The sequence below is a fragment of the Uloborus diversus genome, chromosome 1, assembly GCF_026930045.1.
Source record: "Uloborus diversus isolate 005 chromosome 1, Udiv.v.3.1, whole genome shotgun sequence".
Taxonomy (NCBI): Eukaryota; Metazoa; Arthropoda; class Arachnida; order Araneae; family Uloboridae; genus Uloborus; species Uloborus diversus.
This window is the reverse complement of record NC_072731.1, coordinates 78,774,287-78,792,875: the sequence shown is the minus strand read 5'-3', so window position 1 is coordinate 78,792,875 and position 18,589 is coordinate 78,774,287. Positions and strand designations below refer to the sequence as shown.

Below are 18,589 nucleotides of genomic sequence, written 5' to 3'. Positions count from 1 at the left end.
GTTAATGGGGTATCTCACTCTCCCCACGCGACTGTTACTCGAAATTTATCATTCTAAGCATCGTAGTTTTGTGTTCTCTAGCTCTCTTTTTGCATTTATATTGCTTTGCGATCTGTATACTGGAGTAAAAACGTAAACTTGCAGACAATGAAAAGGTAGAAAATGATGATTTATAGAAAATTTTAGATAAAACTGATTGGGGTTACTCAGTCACTCCGCGCAATCTCTTTTGTTACTGGGAGTTGCGGGCAGTAACGTAGCTACGCTTTCTACCGCCCGGAGCGGTTCCTCAATTTGCCGCCCTTTTGATGGGAAATAGATTTAATACATTAAAGAGTCGAAAGTATTTTAATAATATTTTAATACAGAAAAAAATAATTTTTTTTCCTTCTTTTTTTTCTTGCAGAAAAAAGAAAGAAAGAAAAAGAAAATCGGAGCTCTACCGAAAAATTCCAAAAGTTAAGTAAAAATTCGGAACTTTAAGCAATTTTTCGTAACGGTTTATAGAAAAAAAGCTTTGAGCTCCCTGCAGATTTTTTTTTTTTTTTTTTTTTCAAAATTAAAATTAGTGTTATGCTTTTCTGGTGACGTTAGGGAGATTGGCAGTTCGCAAGGAAATTTTCCGAAATTGAAGTCTTAAAAAAGCAATTATAGGCTATCTTTGGATACGAGTAGATATTGGGGAAGGTTCAGCGGCGCTGTCCGGAAAGCTTTTCAACTAAACTGAAATGCACGTAAATGCAGGCTGTGTCTATCGGTGTAAAGGCCTCCCCTAACTAAAACAAAGACAACTGAAGACAACTCCTCCACTTCTCCCCCGAATGGTAACAAGATCTTATCAGTTTTGGTGAGAGATGTGGAGTGACTTTCCAATGCCATCCAACCAAGAAACCCGGAACAACAGCTGACTTAATTGAAATTTTGACAAAATACAGTAAAAACACCATCAAAAGCAACATTTTGTGTACATAATTAAGGTTGTTTGCAATTTAAAGAAAAACATATAAATGATTTTTCTTCAAATTGTCTATCTTTGATGACGTTAAGGAGAATAGGGAATGTACGCGAGCTCTCGAGAAATTTTCCGATGCCGAAGTTTCAGAAACGGAATTGTATGTTATCTTTGATGGCATAAGTTTCCAACTACTATTTCCAAAAATGCTGGGAAGTCAGATAATTTTCCCGTCTTCCTATCAAACTTTTTGAAAAAGACGTCCTAAAAACGCGACTTTAGCCGTTGTTTGACGGACAGCGTCATGAGAGAGAGCTCGGAGGGGGGGGGGGAGGGGGTTCCCACCCGAAATCTGTTTCGCCCCCCGAAATCTTTTTCGAAACTGTTGCTCATTTTAAGCTCTTTATCACTGAGAAAAGAAGGTTTTGCGGTCTTCCTTTAGAAATTTCTAAAAACAAAATTTGAAACCAACTGTGATGACGTTAGAATCGGGCACATTTGGGGTACACCTTAGAATTTTTTCTGAAATTTAAGTTTCAAAAACCCAACGTTATTCTATTTTTTGGAGACATTGGATGCGATGGGGATTTTAAAGTTCAAAGTTGATGTCCTTAATACACATTTTAGACTATCTTTCTTTAACTACATTGAAGCAAGAGTCAGGGTTTGACCGCCCTCAGGAATTTGTTGGTACTGAAATTTTAAAAACTCAATATTAGGCTAAAAGATGAGATGTAAAGGGATGGGATGTTCGTTATCCTTTGGAAATGTTTCGAGACTCAAGGCCTAAAACTGCACTATTGGGCTGTTTGGTGATGTTAAGATAGGAAGGCTCTTCCCGTAAAATGCGACACCGCCCTCAGTCTGTAGCTTCAGACGAAGGAGGAGAAAAAACAAACAATATAATGCTGAGATGTCCACAAGAACAACAAATGTTTTGTATTTGAGAAATTTTAATATTATATTCGTACTACAACGTTAGAATCAAAATATCTTTTTTTTTTTACTCAAAAAAAAAAAAGAGAGATCAAAAGCATGATTTACTTATTGGGAAAACGCGTTAAATTTTTTCGCATCAAAAGTGTGAAATTGCCGCCCCTCAAAAAGTGCCACCAGGGGCGGACCACCCCCTCCGCCCCTCCCTTGCTACGCTTCGCCACTGGGTGCGCGATCTCTCTCTTGTTAATGAATTCTTAACGACTTCTTAATGAATTGTTAAATCCTATACTGTTCCCTCGCAGAAACGAAAAGGAAACCAAAATAAAAATGTCGGAATAGCACGATTTGAAATGGCGTTAAGCAGTGGTACCCAACCTACGGCCTGTAGGTTGGGTACCACTGCTGCATCCAGCCAGGGAAGCTGATCCGTTGTTCTGTTCAATGTTACAAATCGAAAAGCTCGATTAGTGACAATGTCACAAGTATGGAGTCAAATATTGTATTGGTTACTAAAGACATGCATTTAATAAAATGAGTAACGATAGCAGCAATTACTGGTTTGTAAGTGTACTTCCTTTTTCCATATTTCCCATTGTTATTTACAAAATAGTCATATGTTTTGAAATTTTATGTGTGTTCCGGTGAGATGCCTTTTAGTATGAGTTGCGGCTCTAGTAAAAAAAAAAAAAAAAAGCTGGACACCACAGTCTTAGACAACGGATTTAGCTTCTAGTAAAAAGTCATCATTTCTGGAAGGGGGGATTTATAATAAGCATCATATTTGGTTATGAATTGGGTTCTGGAACGAAGTTTTTCAGAAATAAGTTCCCCAATTGCAGTTTTGGACTATCTTTAAGCCAGTGGGATTCGAGCCCGCGTCCAATTTCGTAGACCAGAACACTCAGACCTCGTTTATCGGAGCAAGGCAGATCCTTGAGTCCAGCGCCTTAAACTGCTCGGCCATCCTGACAGACTCTTAATCTTGAACAAACCCTATATTTTGTCTGAAAATTCTTATATTTTTTTAAGTGTGTTCATTTAATTTTTAAACCGCTTTAAAAGTAAAAACAATTATAACTTTAATGCACAAAGAAAATACTGTTAAAAATGCTTCTCAGAAGTGGGATTCGAATCCACGCTTACATTCGTAGACCAGAACACTCAGACTCCGCTTATCGTAGCAAGGGACTACCTTGACCTCACCTTGAGACTGATTCCTTAGATCGCTCGGCAATCCTGACATACTCTTAAACCTGAATAAACACTATATTTTGTATGAAAACTCCTATCTATTATTTAAAAAAAAATTCATTTTATTTTTAAAGGGCTATAGAAATAAGAACAGTTATGAGATTAATTTTAAAAAAGAAATGAACCTGAAAAAATATTCTTAACGGAAGTGGGATTCGAACCCACGTCCACATTCTTGGACCAGACCAGGGCCGCGCCAACCCTATGTGCAACGTCGTGCGGCGCACGACGGCCACAGACTCAAAAAGGCGCCGAGCTCTACCAATCAAAAATGCTGCAAATGGGGGGGGGGGGGGAATCTCAAACCAACCAAAAAAAAAATTGAACTTTTTATTATGCCTCTAAAAGTAGCGGTAAAATTATACTGCTCATTGAAACAAGCAATCCTACTTGATGCCTATCTATAAGGAAAAATTTTTGCCTTGTTGTGTCTAAATATGGTTATCAAAAGCGCAATCCTTTACACTGAAAATACATGATGCTAATTGATGCATACATTAGCAATTTTCTTCATACGAGGTAGTGAGAAGAAGCAAAGGGATTTAAGTGGACATTTTCAAGTTTTGAGTAAAACGCGTTTAAAGATAACATCCTAGGTAGACTTTCATTGAAATTTTTTTCTAAATCGTGCTGTAAAGCAGCAACTACCAGGACTACTAGCACCATCTCTTGCCCCAAGACAGAGGAGAGGTTCACCTACCATGTGTACTGGTTATCTCCAAATTTTTAATTTTGGCAATTACATCCCTTTCCTTCTCACTGTCTCATATGTGGAGTCATGAATGTTATTTCGGTATGTCTATAATTTCACAAGGCTGCGAACATACGAAGCAGCGCTAGAAACTTGCTATTTCCCATTTTGGTTCTTGCGATGAATATGTTATATTATAATTCGTGCAATGTGTCTTTTTGTGATTTAACTATTGTTCGTGGTTTTTGTGATTTAACTCCACTGCATCATGTTATCATACATAAAAAAAATACGGTAAGCACATTTGCATATTATTTACTTGTGCGTAATATGCATATTTTGTCGACAATAATTTAGATTTACATTTTAGTTCCGAAAAATAACGACTTGACCATAATCACTCAATTCCTCCACCCCCGTTTTCTTCTGCTATTTGTGCTTATATTATTAAATTAAAGACAGAGCTTTGGACAATGTGTTTGTTTTAGATATTAAATTCAATGACTTTTTAACGATTTCGTATTTTAGAATTATTCGTTTTACCGGCAAGTTTCAGTTTCAGATTTTAAGGTGAAATATCCTCTACAATATCGTCCTTCAATTTAGAAATATAATGAGTACACTCCTATTCTGTGACGCAACCAGAGGAGGGTAGAGGTCCACTGGGCACCCCTCTGGTTGCATCACCCCGTGCCCCCTCCCACTCCTCCTCCAGAATGCTTATTTGAATGGTTTTCAAAAATATTTACTATTGAAGGGGGGAAAACGCGTCTTTGGAAAACAAAGGGATTTTAAAAAGAAAAAATAATGATGTTGGGGTAAAACTTGAATTTCTTTTAAAAAGAAATCTTGGAGTTAAAAATTCTCAATAGCTTCAGCTAATTAGTGAGCTACTTCCGCAACGTCCTATTTCTTTTCTTTTTTCCTTATTATTTTTCTTTTTTCTAGTTCACCTAAAAATAAGAAAGTTTTCAAAATGCTACTCCTCCGAATCTCCCCCCTCCGTTCCAAGCCAAAAGCATTACGGAGCATCTTAAATTTGGTTTCCAGATCTCCAATTTCGCGAGAGCTCCGAATACGAAACAGCATTGCTTGAAACTGCTTTCTAAAATCACTCAAAATTGCATTTTTAGAGCTTCAATTTCGAAAGATTGCCGGCGCTATTGTTACTAAATACTGTCTAACCAAGGATTGTACGGAAAGGCAAACATCCGGTTTACACGCGGAAATGGAAGCATCTATTAGTTTTCAGGGATGTCAGATTTTGCAGATGTATGTAAGCCTATAAATTAAGCAGAGTCTCATTCAAATGAGTGGAATACGCAATAAAAATTATTATTTTCCCCCTCATTCAGATGGAATCGCCTAAACTGGATGTTTGCCAATTCCATACAATCCGCGGTCCAACAATATGGTCTTACAATCGCGTATTTAAACTTCAATTTCAGAAAATATTCGGGCAAGCGCCTCCGAACCTCCTTCCTTAAATATCATTAAAAATTAGGTTTTTTTAAACATGACTTATGAAAAATTAAGTTAGAATAGCCTTTGAACAACTTCTCCTTATATCATAGAATCCTGCTTAGGTTTTTAGGACTAAAATTTTGAAAAACTTTACTCGGGGAACTACTACAGAATTCCCTTCTTGCAAAAATCTCCAAAGTTGTCTACAATTGCGATTTTCCTCGTACGCCAGAGCATAGAGGCGCCCAAAAAACATTTGCACGACGGCGCCGAACAGGCTTGGCGCGGCCCTGCTTAGACCGCTCGGCCATCCTCACACTCAAAAATACCATATTTTGTTTGAAATTTTATATAAATTTGAAAAGGTTTTTCATTTTATTTTTGAAGTGCTTTAGAAATAAGAACAGTTATGAGATTAATTTCAAAAAAGGAAAAACCTGAAAAAATACTCCTGTCAGAGGTGGGTTTCGAACCCACGTCCACATTCGTGGACCAGAACACTCTGACTCCGCTTATCGGAGCAAAGGATCTCCTTGAGTCTGGCGTCTTAGACCGCTCGACCATCCTTATTCTCTTGCAACACAAAAATACGATATTTTCTTTGAAATTTTATATAAATTTTAAAAGGATTTTCATTTTATTTTTAAAGCGCTTTAGAAATAATAACAGAAATGAGATTAATTTTGGAAAAGAAAGAAACCTGAAAAAATACTCTTGTCAGAACTGGGATTCGAACCCACATTCGTGGACCAGAACACTCAGACTCCGCTTATCGGAGCAAAAGAGGTCTTGAGCCTGACGCCTTAGACCAATCGGCCATCCTCACACTATCTTGCAACTGAAAAAAAAAAAACGATATTTTGTTTGAAATTTTACATACATTTTAAAAGGTTTTTCATTTTATTTTTTAAGCGCTTTAGAAATAAGAACAGTTATGAGATTAATTTAAAAAAAGGAAAAACCTGAAAAAAATATTCTTGTCAGAAGTGGGATTCGAACAAACGCCAACATTCATGGACCAGAACACTCAGACTCCGCTCATTGGAGCAAGGGAGATCATTAAGTCTGGCGCCTTATACCGCTCGGCAATCCTGACACTCTCTTGCAAATGAAAAAATAAGATATTTTGTTTGAAATTTTATATAAATTTAAAAAGGTTTTTTTATTTTGGTTTTAGAGCACTTTAGAAATAAGAACAGTTATGAGATTAATTCTAAAAAAGAAAAAAACCCTAAAAAAATACTCTTGTCAGAAGTGGGATTCGGACCCACGCCCAAATTTGTCGACCAGAACACTCAGAATCCACGTGTCGGTGCAAGAGAGATCCTTGAATCTGGCGCCTTAGACCGCTCGGCCATCCTGACACTCGCTTTCCTGTGAAAAAATACGATATTGTGTTTAAAATTTTATATAAATTTTAAATGCAGTTTCATTTTATTTTTAAAGCGCTTTAGAAATAAGAACAGTTATGAAATTAATATTTAAAAAGAAAAAAAACCTGAAAAAATACTCGTGTCAGAAATGATTTGAATCCACGCCCACATTCGTGGACCAGAACGCTCAGACTCCGCTTATTGGAACAAGGTAGATCCTTGAGTCTGGCACATTAGATCGCTCGGCAATCTCACACTTCTTTCCAAAAGAATAAACCCTGTACTCTGTTTGAAAATGTTTATAAATTCTTAAAAGTTTTTTTTTTTCATTTTATTTTTAAAGCGCTTTAGAAGTAAGCACTGTTATTAATTTAACTTTAAAAAAGAAGATAAACTTTAAGAAAATTTTCTTCAGAAGTGAAACTTGAACCCACGTAAGATTTCGTTTACCAGAACACTCAGACACCGTTTATCGGACCAAGGGAGATCCTTGAGTCGGGCACCTTAGACCGCTCGACCATCCTTACACTCTCTTGCAACTGAAAAAATACGATATTTTGTTTGAAATTTTATATACATTTTAAAAGGATTTTCATTTTATTTTTGAAGCGCTTTAGAATTAAGAACAGTTATGAGATTAATTTTAAAAAATCAAAAACCAAATCTAACTTTTTCCATCTTTAATTTAGAAAATTAGAGAGGGATTAGACCCTCAGAATGTCCACCACCCTACCGATATTTTTTGTGGGTAGGCGCCAATGGGATGAAGTCAAGTGCCCTACTTTATATCAATGCCTAGCCACGGCACTGCACAACGAGTTCCCAAAAATAGAACTGTAAAAATGTCGCTCACCGAAGACAAGTGACGTCATCTGATTGAACCAGAAAATTTGTGTACCAATTCTTAGATTGACTTTGAAAATGCCATGCCACATATTATTTGTTTGTATAAATCAGAAAATATATGTAAATTGGCATTTTCAAGGTTCAAAAATCTGAACTTTTATTTATTTATTTCTGTTCTGGAAAGACGGGGGGGGGGGGGGGCTCCCTGGAATTACATACAGCCTGGATCACCAGTGACGTTTAACCGCCCCCCCCGCCCAATAATTTTTGCAAGTCGGCGCCCCTGATCCTCAAACTCTCTTGCAACTGAAAAAATACGATATTTTGTTTGAAATTTTACATAAAATTTAAAAGGTTTTTAATTTTATTTTTGAAGCGCTTTACAAATAAGAACAGTTATGAGATTATTTTAAAGAAAGGGAAAACCTGAAAAAATACTCTTGTCAGAAGTGGGATTTGATCCCACGCCCACATTCGTGGACCAGAACACTCTGACTCCTTTTATCGAAGCAAGGGAGATCCTTGAGTTTGGCGCTCTTTAGCATATGAAAAAATACGATATTTTGTTTGAAATTTTATATAAAATTTAAAAGATTTTTCATTTTATTTTTAAAGTGCTTTAGAAATAAGAACAGTTATGAGATTAATTTTAAAAAAGAAAAAAAACGAAAGTCCTGTCAGAAGCGGGATTCGATCCCGCGCCTACATTCGTGGACCAGAACACTCAGTTTCCGCTTATCGGAGCAAGAGAGACCCTTGAGTCTGGCGCCTTAGACCGCTCAGCCATCCTGACACTCTCGTGCAACTTAAAAAATACGATATCTTGTTTGAAATTTTATATAAATTTTAAAAGGGTTTTCTTTTTATTTTTAAAGCGCTTTTGAAATAAGAACAGTTATGAGATTAATTTTAGGAAAGAAAAGAACCTAAAAAATTACTCTTGTTAGAAGTGGAATTCGACCCCACGCCCACATTCGTGGACCAGAACACTCGGACTCCGCTTATCGGTGGAGGGGAGATCCTTGAGTATGGCGCCTTAGACCGCTCAGCCATCCTGACTTCCTCTCGCTACTGGAAAATACCATATTTTAATTAAAATTGTATATAAATTTTAAAAGGTTTTTCGTTTTATTTTTAAAGCGCATTAGAAATAAGAACAGTTTTGAGATTAATTTTAAGAAAGAAAAAAACCCTGAAAAAATACTCTTGTCAGAAGTGGGATTCGAACCCACGCCCACATTTGTGGACCAGTACACTCATACTTCTTTTATCGGAGCAATGGAGATCCTTCAGACTGGCATCTTAGACCGCTCGGCCATCCTGCCACTCTTGTGCAACTAAAAAAATACGATATCTTGTTTGAAATTTTATATAAATTTTAAAAGGATTTTCTCTTAATTTTTAAAGCGCTTTCGAAATAAGAACAGTTGTGAGATTAATTTAAGGAAAGAAAACAACCTGAAAAATTACTCTTTTCAGAAGTGGCATTCGAACCCACAACCACATTCGTGGACCAGAACACTCAGACTCCGCTAATCGGAGCAAAAGAGATCCTTGAGTCTAGCGCCTTAGACTGTTCGGTCATCTTGACCCTCTCGTGTAATTGAAAAAATATGATATCTTGTTTGAAATTTTATATAAATTTTAGAAAGGATTTTCTTTTTATTTTTAAAGCGCTTTAGAAATAAGAACAGTTATGAGATTAATTTTAGGAAAGAAAACAACCTGAAAAAATACTCTTGTCAGAAGTGGCATTCGAACCCACAAGCAGATTCGTGGACCAGAACACTCAGACTCCGCTTATCGGAACAAAAGAGATTGTTGATTCTCGCGCCTTAGACCGCTCGATCATCCTGACACTCTCGCGCAATTGAAAAAATACGATACCTTAATTAAAATTTTATATAACTTTTAAAATATTTTTCATTTTATTTTTAAAACGCAGAGAAGTAAGAAGAATTAGGAGAATAATTTTAGAAAAGAAAAAACCTCTTTGCAGAAGTAGGATTCGAACCCTCGCCCACATTCGTGGACCAGAACACTCAGACTCCTTTTATCGAGGTAACTAAGATCCTTCAGTCTGGCGCCTTGGACCGCTCGGCCATCCTGACACAAACTTCCAAAGGAATAAACCCTGTACTCTGTTGAAAATGTTTATAAATTTTTAAATGTTTTTTTCATTTTATTTTTAAAGCGAATTAGAAGTAAGCACTGCTTTTAATTTAACTTTAAGAAAAGAAGATATTCCTTTAAAAAATACTCTTGTCAGAAGTGGGATTCGAACCCACGCCCACGTTCGTGGACCAGAACACTCAGACTCCGCTTATCGGAGCAAGGAAGATCCTTGAGTCTGGCGCCTTAGACCGCTCGGCCATCCTAACACTTACTTCCATCGGAATAAACCCTGTACTTTGTTTCAAAACGTTTATAAATTCTAAAAAGTTTTTTTCATTTTATTTTTCAAGCGCTTTAGAAGTAAGCACTGCTATAAATTTAACTCTAAACAAGAACATATACCTTTTAAAAATACTCTTGACAGAAGTGGGATTCGAACCCACGCCCACGTTCGTGGACCAGAACACTCAGACTCCGCTTGTCGGAGCAAGGGAGGTCCTTAAGTCTGGCGCCGTAGACCGCTCGGCCATCCTGACACACTCTCGCAATTGAAAGAATACGATGTTCTGTTTGAAATATTATACAACATTTAAAAGGTTTTTTATTTTAGTCTTAGAGCGCTTAAGAAATAAGAACAGGTATGAGATTAATTTTAAAAAAGAAAAAAAGCACAGAAAAATTACTCTTGTCACAAGTGGGATTCGAACCCACGCCCACATTTATGGACCAGAACACTCAGACTCCTTTTATGGGAGCAAGGGAGATCCTTGAGTCTGGCGCCTCAGACCGCTCGGCCACCCTGACACTTACTTCCCTCGGAATAAACCCTGTACTTTGTTTGAAAATGTTTATAAATTCTAAAAAGTTTTTTTCATTTTATTTTTCAAGCGCTATAGAAGTCAGCACTGCTTTTAATTTAACTTTAAAAAAAGAAGATATTCCTTTAAAAAATACTCTTGTCAGAAGTGGGATTCGATCCCACGCCCACATTCGTGGATCAGAAAACTCAGACTCCGTTTATCGGAGCAAGGGAGATTCTTGAGACTGGCGCCTTAGACCGCTCGGCCATCCTGAAACGTCTTTCTATCGGAATAAACCCTGTACTTTGTTTGAAAATATTTATAAATTCTAAAAAGTTTTTTTTATTTTATTTTTCAAGCGGTTTAGAAGGAAGCACTGCTTTTAATTTATCTTTAAAAAAGAAGATATTACTTTAAAAAGTACTCTTGTCAGAAGTGGGATTCGAACCCACGCCCACGTTCGTGGACCAGAACACTCAGACTCCGCTTATCGGAGCAAGGAAGATCCTTGAGTCTGGCGCCTTAGACCGCTCGGCCATCCTGACCCTTACTTCCATCGGAATAAACCCTGTACTTTGTTTGAAAATGTTTATAAATTCTAAAAAGTTTTTTTCATTTTATTTTTCAAGCGGTTTAGAAGGAAGCACTGCTTTTAATTTAACTTTAGAAAAAGAAGATATTCCTTTAAAAAATACTCTTGTCAGAAGTGGGATTCGAACCCACGCCCACGTTCGTGGACCAGAACACTCAGACTCCGCTTATCGGAGCAAGGAAGATCCTTGAGTCTGGCGCCTTAGACCGCTCGGCCATCCTGACCCTTACTTCCATCGGAATAAACCCTGTACTTTGTTTGAAAATGTTTATAAATTCTAAAAAGTTTTTTTCATTTTATTTTTCAAGCGGTTTAGAAGGAAGCACTGCTTTTAATTTAACTTTAGAAAAAGAAGATATTCCTTTAAAAAATACTCTTGTCAGAAGTGGGATTCGAACCCACGCCCACGTTCGTGGACCAGAACACTCAGACTCCGCTTGTCGGAGCAAGGGAGGTCCTTAAGTCTGGCGCCGTAGACCGCTCGGCCATCCTGACACACTCTCGCAATTGAAAGAATACGATGTTCTGTTTGAAATATTATACAACATTTAAAAGGTTTTTTATTTTAGTCTTAGAGCGCTTAAGAAATAAGAACAGGTATGAGATTAATTTTAAAAAAGAAAAAAAGCACAGAAAAATTACTCTTGTCACAAGTGGGATTCGAACCCACGCCCACATTTATGGACCAGAACACTCAGACTCCTTTTATGGGAGCAAGGGAGATCCTTGAGTCTGGCGCCTCAGACCGCTCGGCCACCCTGACACTTACTTCCCTCGGAATAAACCCTGTACTTTGTTTGAAAATGTTTATAAATTCTAAAAAGTTTTTTTCATTTTATTTTTCAAGCGCTATAGAAGTCAGCACTGCTTTTAATTTAACTTTAAAAAAAGAAGATATTCCTTTAAAAAATACTCTTGTCAGAAGTGGGATTCGATCCCACGCCCACATTCGTGGATCAGAAAACTCAGACTCCGTTTATCGGAGCAAGGGAGATTCTTGAGACTGGCGCCTTAGACCGCTCGGCCATCCTGAAACGTCTTTCTATCGGAATAAACCCTGTACTTTGTTTGAAAATATTTATAAATTCTAAAAAGTTTTTTTTATTTTATTTTTCAAGCGGTTTAGAAGGAAGCACTGCTTTTAATTTATCTTTAAAAAAGAAGATATTACTTTAAAAAGTACTCTTGTCAGAAGTGGGATTCGAACCCACGCCCACGTTCGTGGACCAGAACACTCAGACTCCGCTTATCGGAGCAAGGAAGATCCTTGAGTCTGGCGCCTTAGACCGCTCGGCCATCCTGACCCTTACTTCCATCGGAATAAACCCTGTACTTTGTTTGAAAATGTTTATAAATTCTAAAAAGTTTTTTTCATTTTATTTTTCAAGCGGTTTAGAAGGAAGCACTGCTTTTAATTTAACTTTAGAAAAAGAAGATATTCCTTTAAAAAATACTCTTGTCAGAAGTGGGATTCGAACCCACGCCCACGTTCGTGGACCAGAACACTCAGACTCCGCTTATCGGAGCAAGGAAGATCCTTGAGTCTGGCGCCTTAGACCGCTCGGCCATCCTGACCCTTACTTCCATCGGAATAAACCCTGTACTTTGTTTGAAAATGTTTATAAATTCTAAAAAGTTTTTTTCATTTTATTTTTCAAGCGGTTTAGAAGGAAGCACTGCTTTTAATTTAACTTTAGAAAAAGAAGATATTCCTTTAAAAAATACTCTTGTCAGAAGTGGGATTCGAACCCACGCCCACGTTCGTGGACCAGAACACTCAGACTCCGCTTATCGGAGCAAGGAAGATCCTTGAGTCTGGTGCCTTAGACCGCTCGGCCATCCTGACACTTACTTCCATCGGAATAAACCCTGTACTTTGTTTGAAAATGTTTATAAATTCTAAAAAGATTTTTTCATTTTATTTTTCAAGCGGTTTAGAATTAAGCACTGCTTTTAATTTAACTTTAAGAAAAGAAGATATTCCTTTAAAAAATACTCTTGTCAGAAGTGGGATTCGAACCCACGCCCACGTTCGTGGACCAGAACACTCAGACTCCGCTTATCGGAGCAAGGAAGATCCTTGAGTCTGGCGCCTAAAACCGCTCGGCCATCCTGACCCTTACTTCCATCGGAATAAACCCTGTACTTTGTTTGAAAATGTTTATAAATTCTAAAAAGTTTTTTTCATTTTATTTTTCAAGCGGTTGAGAAGGAAGCACTGCTTTTAATTTAACTTTAAAAAAAGAAGATATTCCTTTAAAAAACACTCTTGTCAGAAGTGGGATTCGAACCCACGCCCACGTTCATGGACCAGAACACTCAGACTCCGCTTATCGGAGCAAGGAAGATCCTTGAGTCTGGCGCCTTAGACCGCTCGGCCATCCTGACTTTTACTTCCATCGGAATAAACCCAGTACTTTGTTTGAAAATGTTTATAAATTCTAAAAAGTTTTTTTCATTTTATTTTTCAAGCGCTTTGGAAGTCAGCACTGCTTTTAATTTAACTTTAAAAAAAGAAGATATTCCTTTAAAAAATACTCTTGTCAGAAGTGGGATTCGAACCCACGCCCACGTTCGTGGACCAGAACACTCAGACTCCGCTTATCGGAGCAAGGGAGATTCTTGAGACTGGCCTTAGACCGCTCGGCCATCCTGAAACGTCTTTCCATCGGAAAAAACCCTGTACTTTGTTTGAAAATATTTATAAATTCTAAAAAGTTTTTTTCATTTTATTTTTCAAGCGGTTTAGAAGTCAGCACTGCTTTTAATTTAACTTTAGAAAAAGAAGATATTCCTTTAAAAAATACTCTTGTCAGAAGTGGGATTCGAACCCACGCCCACGTTCGTGGACCACAACACTCAGACTCCGCTTATCGGAGCAAGGAAGATCCTTGAGTCTAGCGCCTTAGACCGCTCGGCCATCCTGACACTTACTTCCATCGGAATAAACCCTGTACTTTGTTTGAAAATGTTTATAAATTCTAAAAAGATTTTTTCATTTTATTTTTCAAGCGGTTTAGAATTAAGCACTGCTTTTAATTTAACTTTAAGAAAAGAAGATATTCCTTAAAAAAATACTCTTGTCAGAAGTGGGATTCGAACCCACGCCCACGTTCGTGGACCAGAACACTCAGACTCCGCTTATCGGAGCAAGGAAGTTCCTTGATTCTGGCGCCATAGACCGCTCGGCCATCCTGACACTTACTTCCATCGGAATAAACCCTGTACTTTGTTTCAAAACGTTTATAAATTCTAAAAAGTTTTTTTCATTTTATTTTTCAAGCGCTTTAGAAGTAAGCACTGCTATAAATTTAACTCTAAACAAGAACATATACCTTTTAAAAATACTCTTGCCAGAAGTGGGATTCGAACCCACGCCCACGTTCGTGGACCAGAACACTCAGACTCCGCTTATCGGAGCAAGGAAGATCCTTGAGTCTGGCGCCTAAAACCGCTCGGCCATCCTGACCCTTACTTCCATCGGAATAAACCCTGTACTTTGTTTGAAAATGTTTATAAATTCTAAAAAGTTTTTTTTCATTTTATTTTTCAAGCGGTTGAGAAGGAAGCACTGCTTTTAATTTAACTTTAAAAAAAGAAGATATTCCTTTAAAAAACACTCTTGTCAGAAGTGGGATTCGAACCCACGCCCATGGACCAGAACACTCAGACTCCGCTTATCGGAGCAAGGAAGATCCTTGAGTCTGGCGCCTTAGACCACTCGGCCATCCTGACTTTTACTTCCATCGGAATAAACCCTGTACTTTGTTTGAAAATGTGTATAAATTCTAAAAAGTTTTTTTCATTTTATTTTTCAAGCGCTTTGGAAGTCAGCACTGCTTTTAATTTAACTTTAAAAAAAGAAGATATTCCTTTAAAAAATACTCTTGTCAGAAGTGGGATTCGAACCCACGCCCACGTTCGTGGACCAGAATACTCAGACTCCGCTTATCGGAGCAAGGGAGATTCTTGAGACTGGCGCCTTAGACCGCTCGGCCATCCTGAAACGTCTTTCCATCGGAATAAGCCCTGTACTTTGTTTGAAAATATTTATAAATTCTAAAAAGTTTTTTTCATTTTATTTTTCAAGCGGTTTAGAAGTCAGCACTGCTTTTAATTTAACTTTAGAAAAAGAAGATATTCCTTTAAAAAATACTCTTGTCAGAAGTGGGATTCGAACGCACGCCCACGTTTTTGGACCAGAACACTCAGACTCCGCTTATCGGAGCTAGGAAGATCCTTGAGTCTAGCGCCTTAGACCGCTCGGCCATCCTGACAATTACTTCCATCGGAATAAACCCTGTACTTTGTTCGAAAATGTTTATAAATTCTAAAAGATTTTTTCATTTTATTTTTCAAGCGGTTTAGAAGGAAGCACTGCTTTTAATTTAACTTTAAGAAAAAAAGATATTCCTTTAAAAAATACTCTTGTCAGAAGTGGGATTCGAACCCACGCCCACGTTCGTGGACCAGAACACTCAGACTCCGCTTATCGGAGCAAAGGAGATTCTTGAGACTGGCGCCTTAGACCCCTCGGCCATCCTGAAACGTCTTTCCATCGGAATAAACCCTGTACTTTGTTTGAAAATATTTATAAATTCTAAAAAGTTTTTTTCATTTTATTTTTCAAGCGGTTTAGAAGTCAGCACTGCTTTTAATTTAACTTTAGAAAAAGAAGATATTCCTTTAAAAAATACTCTTGTCATAAGTGGGATTCGAACCCACGCCCACGTTTTTGGACCAGAACACTCAGACTCCGCTTATCGGAGCAAGGAAGTTCCTTGATTCTGGCGCCATAGACCGCTCGGCCATCCTGACACTTACTTCCATCGGAATAAACCCTGTACTTTGTTTCAAAACGTTTATAAATTCTAAAAAGTTTTTTTCATTTTATTTTTCAAGCGCTTTAGAAGTAAGCACTGCTATAAATTTAACTCTAAACAAGAACATATACCTTTTAAAAATACTCTTGCCAGAAGTGGGATTCGAACCCACGCCCACGTTCGTGGACCAGAACACTCAGACTCCACTTGTCGGAGCAAGGAAGATCCTTGAGTCTGGCGTCTTAGACCGCTCGGCCATCCTGACACTTACTTCCATCGGAATAAACCCTGTACTTTGTTTGAAAATGTTTATAAATTCTAAAAAGTATTTTTCATTTTATTTTTCAAGCGCTTTAGAAGTCAGCACTGCTTTTAATTTAACTTTAAAAAAAGAAGATATTCCTTTAAAAAATACTCTTGTCAGAAGTGGTATTCGATCCCACGCCCACATTCGTGGATCAGAAAACTCAGACTCCGTTTATCGGAGCAAGGGAGATTCTTGAGACTGGCGCCTTAGACCGCTCGGCCATCCTGAAACGTCTTTCTATCGGAATAAACCCTGTACTTTGTTTGAAAATATTTATAAATTTTAAAAAAAAATTTTTCATTTTATTTTTCAAGCGGTTTAGAAGGAAGCACTGCTTTTAATTTATCTTTAAAAAAGAAGATATTACTTTAAAAAGTACTCTTGTCAGAAGTGGGATTCGAACCCACGCCCACGTTCGTGGACCAGAACACTCAGACTCCGCTTATCGGAGCAAGGAAGATCCTTGAGTCTGGCGCCTTAGACCGCTCGGCCATCCTGACCCTTACTTCCATCGGAATAAACCCTGTACTTTGTTTGAAAATGTTTATAAATTCTAAAAAGTTTTTTTCATTTTATTTTTCAAGCGGTTTAGAAGGAAGCACTGCTTTTAATTTAACTTTGGAAAAAGAAGATATTCCTTTAAAAATTACTCTTGTCAGAAGTGGGATTCGAACCCACGCCCACGTTCGTGGACCAGAACACTCAGACTCCGCTTATCGGAGCAAGGAAGATCCTTGAGTCTGGCGCCTTAGCTCCGCTCGGCCATCCTGACACTTACTTCCATCGGAATAACCCCTGTACTTTGTTTGAAAATGTTTATAAATTCTAAAAAGATTTTTTCATTTTATTTTTCAAGCGGTTTAGAATCAAGCACTGCTTTTAATTTAACTTTAAGAAAAGAAGATATTCCTTTAAAAAATACTCTTGTCAGAAGTGGGATTCGAACCCACGCCCACGTTCGTGGACCAGAACACTCAGACTCCGCTTATCGGAGCAAGGAAGATCCTTGAGTCTGGCGCCTAAAACCGCTCGGCCATCCTGACCCTTACTTCCATCGGAATAAACCCTGTACTTTGTTTGAAAATGTTTATAAATTCTAAAAAGTTTTTTTCATTTTATTTTTCAAGCGGTTGAGAAGGAAGCACTGCTTTTAATTTAACTTTAAAAAAAGAAGATATTCCTTTAAAAAACACTCTTGTCAGAAGTGGGATTCGAACCCACGCCCACGTTCATGGACCAGAACACTCAGACTCCGCTTATCGGAGCAAGGAAGATCCTTGAGTCTGGCGCGCCTTAGACCGCTCGGCCATCCTGACTTTTTCTTCCATCGGAATAAACCCTGTACTTTGTTTGAAAATGTGTATAAATTCTAAAAAGTTTTTTTCATTTTATTTTTCAAGCGCTTTGGAAGTCAGCACTGCTTTTAATTTAACTTTAAAAAAAGAAGATATTCCTTTAAAAAATACTCTTGTCAGAAGTGGGATTCGAACCCACGCCCACGTTCGTGGACCAGAATACTCAGACTCCGCTTATCGGAGCAAGGGAGATTCTTGAGACTGGCGCCTTAGACCGCTCGGCCATCCTGAAACGTCTTTCCATCGGAATAAACCCTGTACTTTGTTTGAAAATATTTATAAATTCTAAAAAGTTTTTTTCATTTTATTTTTCAAGCGGTTTAGAAGTCAGCACTGCTTTTAATTTAACTTTAGAAAAAGAAGATATTCCTTTAAAAAATACTCTTGTCAGAAGTGGGATTCGAACCCACGCCCACGTTCGTGGACCAGAACACTCAGACTCCGCTTATCGGAGCAAGGAAGATCCTTGAGTCTGGCGCCTAAAACCGCTCGGCCATCCTGACCCTTACTTCCATCGGAATAAACCCTGTACTTTGTTTGAAAATGTTTATAAATTCTAAAAAGTTTTTTTCATTTTATTTTTCAAGCGGTTTAGAATTAAGCACTGCTTTTAATTTAACTTTAAGAAAAAAGATATTCCTTTAAAAAATACTCTTGTCAGAAGTGGGATTCGAATCCACGCCCACGTTCGTGGACCAGAACTCTCAGACTCCTCTTATCGGAGCAAGGAAGATCCTTGAGTCTGGCGCCTTAGACCGCTCGGCCATCCTGACACTTACTTCCATCGGAATAAGCCCTGTACTTTGTTTGAAAATGTTTATAAATTCTAAAAAGTTTTTTTCATTTTATTTTTCAAGCGGTTTAGAAGGAAGCACTGCTTTTAATTTAACTTTAAAAAAAGAAGATATTCCTTTAAAAAATACTCTTGTCAGAAGTGGGATTCGAACCCACGCCCACGTTCGTGGACCAGAACACTCAGACTCCGCTTATCGGAGCAAGGGAGATTCTTGAGACTGGCGCCTTAGACCGCTCGGTCATGCTGAAACGTCTTTCCATCGGAATAAACCCTGTACTTTGTTTG

The 18,589-nt window shown here is 37.8% G+C and overlaps 25 non-coding genes across 25 annotated transcripts; all 25 read right to left on the bottom strand.

Moving 5' to 3' along the window:
* Nucleotides 1-8,191: 8,191 nt before the first annotated feature.
* Trnal-caa (transfer RNA leucine (anticodon CAA)) lies at nt 8,192-8,309 on the bottom strand. Its single transcript has 2 exons — nt 8,272-8,309; nt 8,192-8,237 (listed from the first exon to the last, which is right to left on the bottom strand). It is a non-coding gene; the product is annotated as a tRNA-Leu (tRNA).
* Nucleotides 8,310-9,779: 1,470 nt separating this feature from the next.
* On the bottom strand, nt 9,780-9,897 carry Trnal-caa (transfer RNA leucine (anticodon CAA)). Its single transcript has 2 exons — nt 9,860-9,897; nt 9,780-9,825 (listed from the first exon to the last, which is right to left on the bottom strand). It is a non-coding gene; the product is annotated as a tRNA-Leu (tRNA).
* A 152-nt stretch (nt 9,898-10,049) lies between these two features.
* On the bottom strand, nt 10,050-10,167 carry Trnal-uaa (transfer RNA leucine (anticodon UAA)). The gene is made up of 2 exons: nt 10,130-10,167; nt 10,050-10,095 (listed from the first exon to the last, which is right to left on the bottom strand). It is a non-coding gene; the product is annotated as a tRNA-Leu (tRNA).
* Nucleotides 10,168-10,858: 691 nt separating this feature from the next.
* Trnal-caa (transfer RNA leucine (anticodon CAA)) lies at nt 10,859-10,976 on the bottom strand. Its single transcript has 2 exons — nt 10,939-10,976; nt 10,859-10,904 (listed from the first exon to the last, which is right to left on the bottom strand). It is a non-coding gene; the product is annotated as a tRNA-Leu (tRNA).
* Nucleotides 10,977-11,129: 153 nt separating this feature from the next.
* Nucleotides 11,130-11,247, bottom strand: Trnal-caa (transfer RNA leucine (anticodon CAA)). Its single transcript has 2 exons — nt 11,210-11,247; nt 11,130-11,175 (listed from the first exon to the last, which is right to left on the bottom strand). It is a non-coding gene; the product is annotated as a tRNA-Leu (tRNA).
* A 153-nt stretch (nt 11,248-11,400) lies between these two features.
* Trnal-uaa (transfer RNA leucine (anticodon UAA)) lies at nt 11,401-11,518 on the bottom strand. Its single transcript has 2 exons — nt 11,481-11,518; nt 11,401-11,446 (listed from the first exon to the last, which is right to left on the bottom strand). It is a non-coding gene; the product is annotated as a tRNA-Leu (tRNA).
* A 691-nt stretch (nt 11,519-12,209) lies between these two features.
* On the bottom strand, nt 12,210-12,327 carry Trnal-caa (transfer RNA leucine (anticodon CAA)). The gene is made up of 2 exons: nt 12,290-12,327; nt 12,210-12,255 (listed from the first exon to the last, which is right to left on the bottom strand). It is a non-coding gene; the product is annotated as a tRNA-Leu (tRNA).
* A 153-nt stretch (nt 12,328-12,480) lies between these two features.
* On the bottom strand, nt 12,481-12,598 carry Trnal-caa (transfer RNA leucine (anticodon CAA)). The gene is made up of 2 exons: nt 12,561-12,598; nt 12,481-12,526 (listed from the first exon to the last, which is right to left on the bottom strand). It is a non-coding gene; the product is annotated as a tRNA-Leu (tRNA).
* A 153-nt stretch (nt 12,599-12,751) lies between these two features.
* Nucleotides 12,752-12,869, bottom strand: Trnal-caa (transfer RNA leucine (anticodon CAA)). The gene is made up of 2 exons: nt 12,832-12,869; nt 12,752-12,797 (listed from the first exon to the last, which is right to left on the bottom strand). It is a non-coding gene; the product is annotated as a tRNA-Leu (tRNA).
* A 153-nt stretch (nt 12,870-13,022) lies between these two features.
* On the bottom strand, nt 13,023-13,140 carry Trnal-caa (transfer RNA leucine (anticodon CAA)). Its single transcript has 2 exons — nt 13,103-13,140; nt 13,023-13,068 (listed from the first exon to the last, which is right to left on the bottom strand). It is a non-coding gene; the product is annotated as a tRNA-Leu (tRNA).
* Nucleotides 13,141-13,293: 153 nt separating this feature from the next.
* On the bottom strand, nt 13,294-13,411 carry Trnal-caa (transfer RNA leucine (anticodon CAA)). The gene is made up of 2 exons: nt 13,374-13,411; nt 13,294-13,339 (listed from the first exon to the last, which is right to left on the bottom strand). It is a non-coding gene; the product is annotated as a tRNA-Leu (tRNA).
* A 422-nt stretch (nt 13,412-13,833) lies between these two features.
* On the bottom strand, nt 13,834-13,951 carry Trnal-caa (transfer RNA leucine (anticodon CAA)). Its single transcript has 2 exons — nt 13,914-13,951; nt 13,834-13,879 (listed from the first exon to the last, which is right to left on the bottom strand). It is a non-coding gene; the product is annotated as a tRNA-Leu (tRNA).
* Nucleotides 13,952-14,104: 153 nt separating this feature from the next.
* Trnal-caa (transfer RNA leucine (anticodon CAA)) lies at nt 14,105-14,222 on the bottom strand. The gene is made up of 2 exons: nt 14,185-14,222; nt 14,105-14,150 (listed from the first exon to the last, which is right to left on the bottom strand). It is a non-coding gene; the product is annotated as a tRNA-Leu (tRNA).
* Nucleotides 14,223-14,374: 152 nt separating this feature from the next.
* Trnal-caa (transfer RNA leucine (anticodon CAA)) lies at nt 14,375-14,492 on the bottom strand. Its single transcript has 2 exons — nt 14,455-14,492; nt 14,375-14,420 (listed from the first exon to the last, which is right to left on the bottom strand). It is a non-coding gene; the product is annotated as a tRNA-Leu (tRNA).
* A 154-nt stretch (nt 14,493-14,646) lies between these two features.
* Trnal-caa (transfer RNA leucine (anticodon CAA)) lies at nt 14,647-14,758 on the bottom strand. The gene is made up of 2 exons: nt 14,721-14,758; nt 14,647-14,686 (listed from the first exon to the last, which is right to left on the bottom strand). It is a non-coding gene; the product is annotated as a tRNA-Leu (tRNA).
* A 153-nt stretch (nt 14,759-14,911) lies between these two features.
* Trnal-caa (transfer RNA leucine (anticodon CAA)) lies at nt 14,912-15,029 on the bottom strand. The gene is made up of 2 exons: nt 14,992-15,029; nt 14,912-14,957 (listed from the first exon to the last, which is right to left on the bottom strand). It is a non-coding gene; the product is annotated as a tRNA-Leu (tRNA).
* Nucleotides 15,030-15,452: 423 nt separating this feature from the next.
* Nucleotides 15,453-15,570, bottom strand: Trnal-caa (transfer RNA leucine (anticodon CAA)). The gene is made up of 2 exons: nt 15,533-15,570; nt 15,453-15,498 (listed from the first exon to the last, which is right to left on the bottom strand). It is a non-coding gene; the product is annotated as a tRNA-Leu (tRNA).
* A 423-nt stretch (nt 15,571-15,993) lies between these two features.
* On the bottom strand, nt 15,994-16,111 carry Trnal-caa (transfer RNA leucine (anticodon CAA)). The gene is made up of 2 exons: nt 16,074-16,111; nt 15,994-16,039 (listed from the first exon to the last, which is right to left on the bottom strand). It is a non-coding gene; the product is annotated as a tRNA-Leu (tRNA).
* A 424-nt stretch (nt 16,112-16,535) lies between these two features.
* On the bottom strand, nt 16,536-16,653 carry Trnal-caa (transfer RNA leucine (anticodon CAA)). Its single transcript has 2 exons — nt 16,616-16,653; nt 16,536-16,581 (listed from the first exon to the last, which is right to left on the bottom strand). It is a non-coding gene; the product is annotated as a tRNA-Leu (tRNA).
* Nucleotides 16,654-16,806: 153 nt separating this feature from the next.
* On the bottom strand, nt 16,807-16,925 carry Trnal-caa (transfer RNA leucine (anticodon CAA)). The gene is made up of 2 exons: nt 16,887-16,925; nt 16,807-16,852 (listed from the first exon to the last, which is right to left on the bottom strand). It is a non-coding gene; the product is annotated as a tRNA-Leu (tRNA).
* A 153-nt stretch (nt 16,926-17,078) lies between these two features.
* Trnal-caa (transfer RNA leucine (anticodon CAA)) lies at nt 17,079-17,196 on the bottom strand. Its single transcript has 2 exons — nt 17,159-17,196; nt 17,079-17,124 (listed from the first exon to the last, which is right to left on the bottom strand). It is a non-coding gene; the product is annotated as a tRNA-Leu (tRNA).
* A 153-nt stretch (nt 17,197-17,349) lies between these two features.
* Trnal-caa (transfer RNA leucine (anticodon CAA)) lies at nt 17,350-17,469 on the bottom strand. The gene is made up of 2 exons: nt 17,430-17,469; nt 17,350-17,395 (listed from the first exon to the last, which is right to left on the bottom strand). It is a non-coding gene; the product is annotated as a tRNA-Leu (tRNA).
* A 153-nt stretch (nt 17,470-17,622) lies between these two features.
* Nucleotides 17,623-17,740, bottom strand: Trnal-caa (transfer RNA leucine (anticodon CAA)). The gene is made up of 2 exons: nt 17,703-17,740; nt 17,623-17,668 (listed from the first exon to the last, which is right to left on the bottom strand). It is a non-coding gene; the product is annotated as a tRNA-Leu (tRNA).
* A 153-nt stretch (nt 17,741-17,893) lies between these two features.
* Nucleotides 17,894-18,011, bottom strand: Trnal-caa (transfer RNA leucine (anticodon CAA)). Its single transcript has 2 exons — nt 17,974-18,011; nt 17,894-17,939 (listed from the first exon to the last, which is right to left on the bottom strand). It is a non-coding gene; the product is annotated as a tRNA-Leu (tRNA).
* Nucleotides 18,012-18,163: 152 nt separating this feature from the next.
* Nucleotides 18,164-18,281, bottom strand: Trnal-caa (transfer RNA leucine (anticodon CAA)). The gene is made up of 2 exons: nt 18,244-18,281; nt 18,164-18,209 (listed from the first exon to the last, which is right to left on the bottom strand). It is a non-coding gene; the product is annotated as a tRNA-Leu (tRNA).
* Between the last annotated feature and the right edge of the window lie 308 nt (nt 18,282-18,589).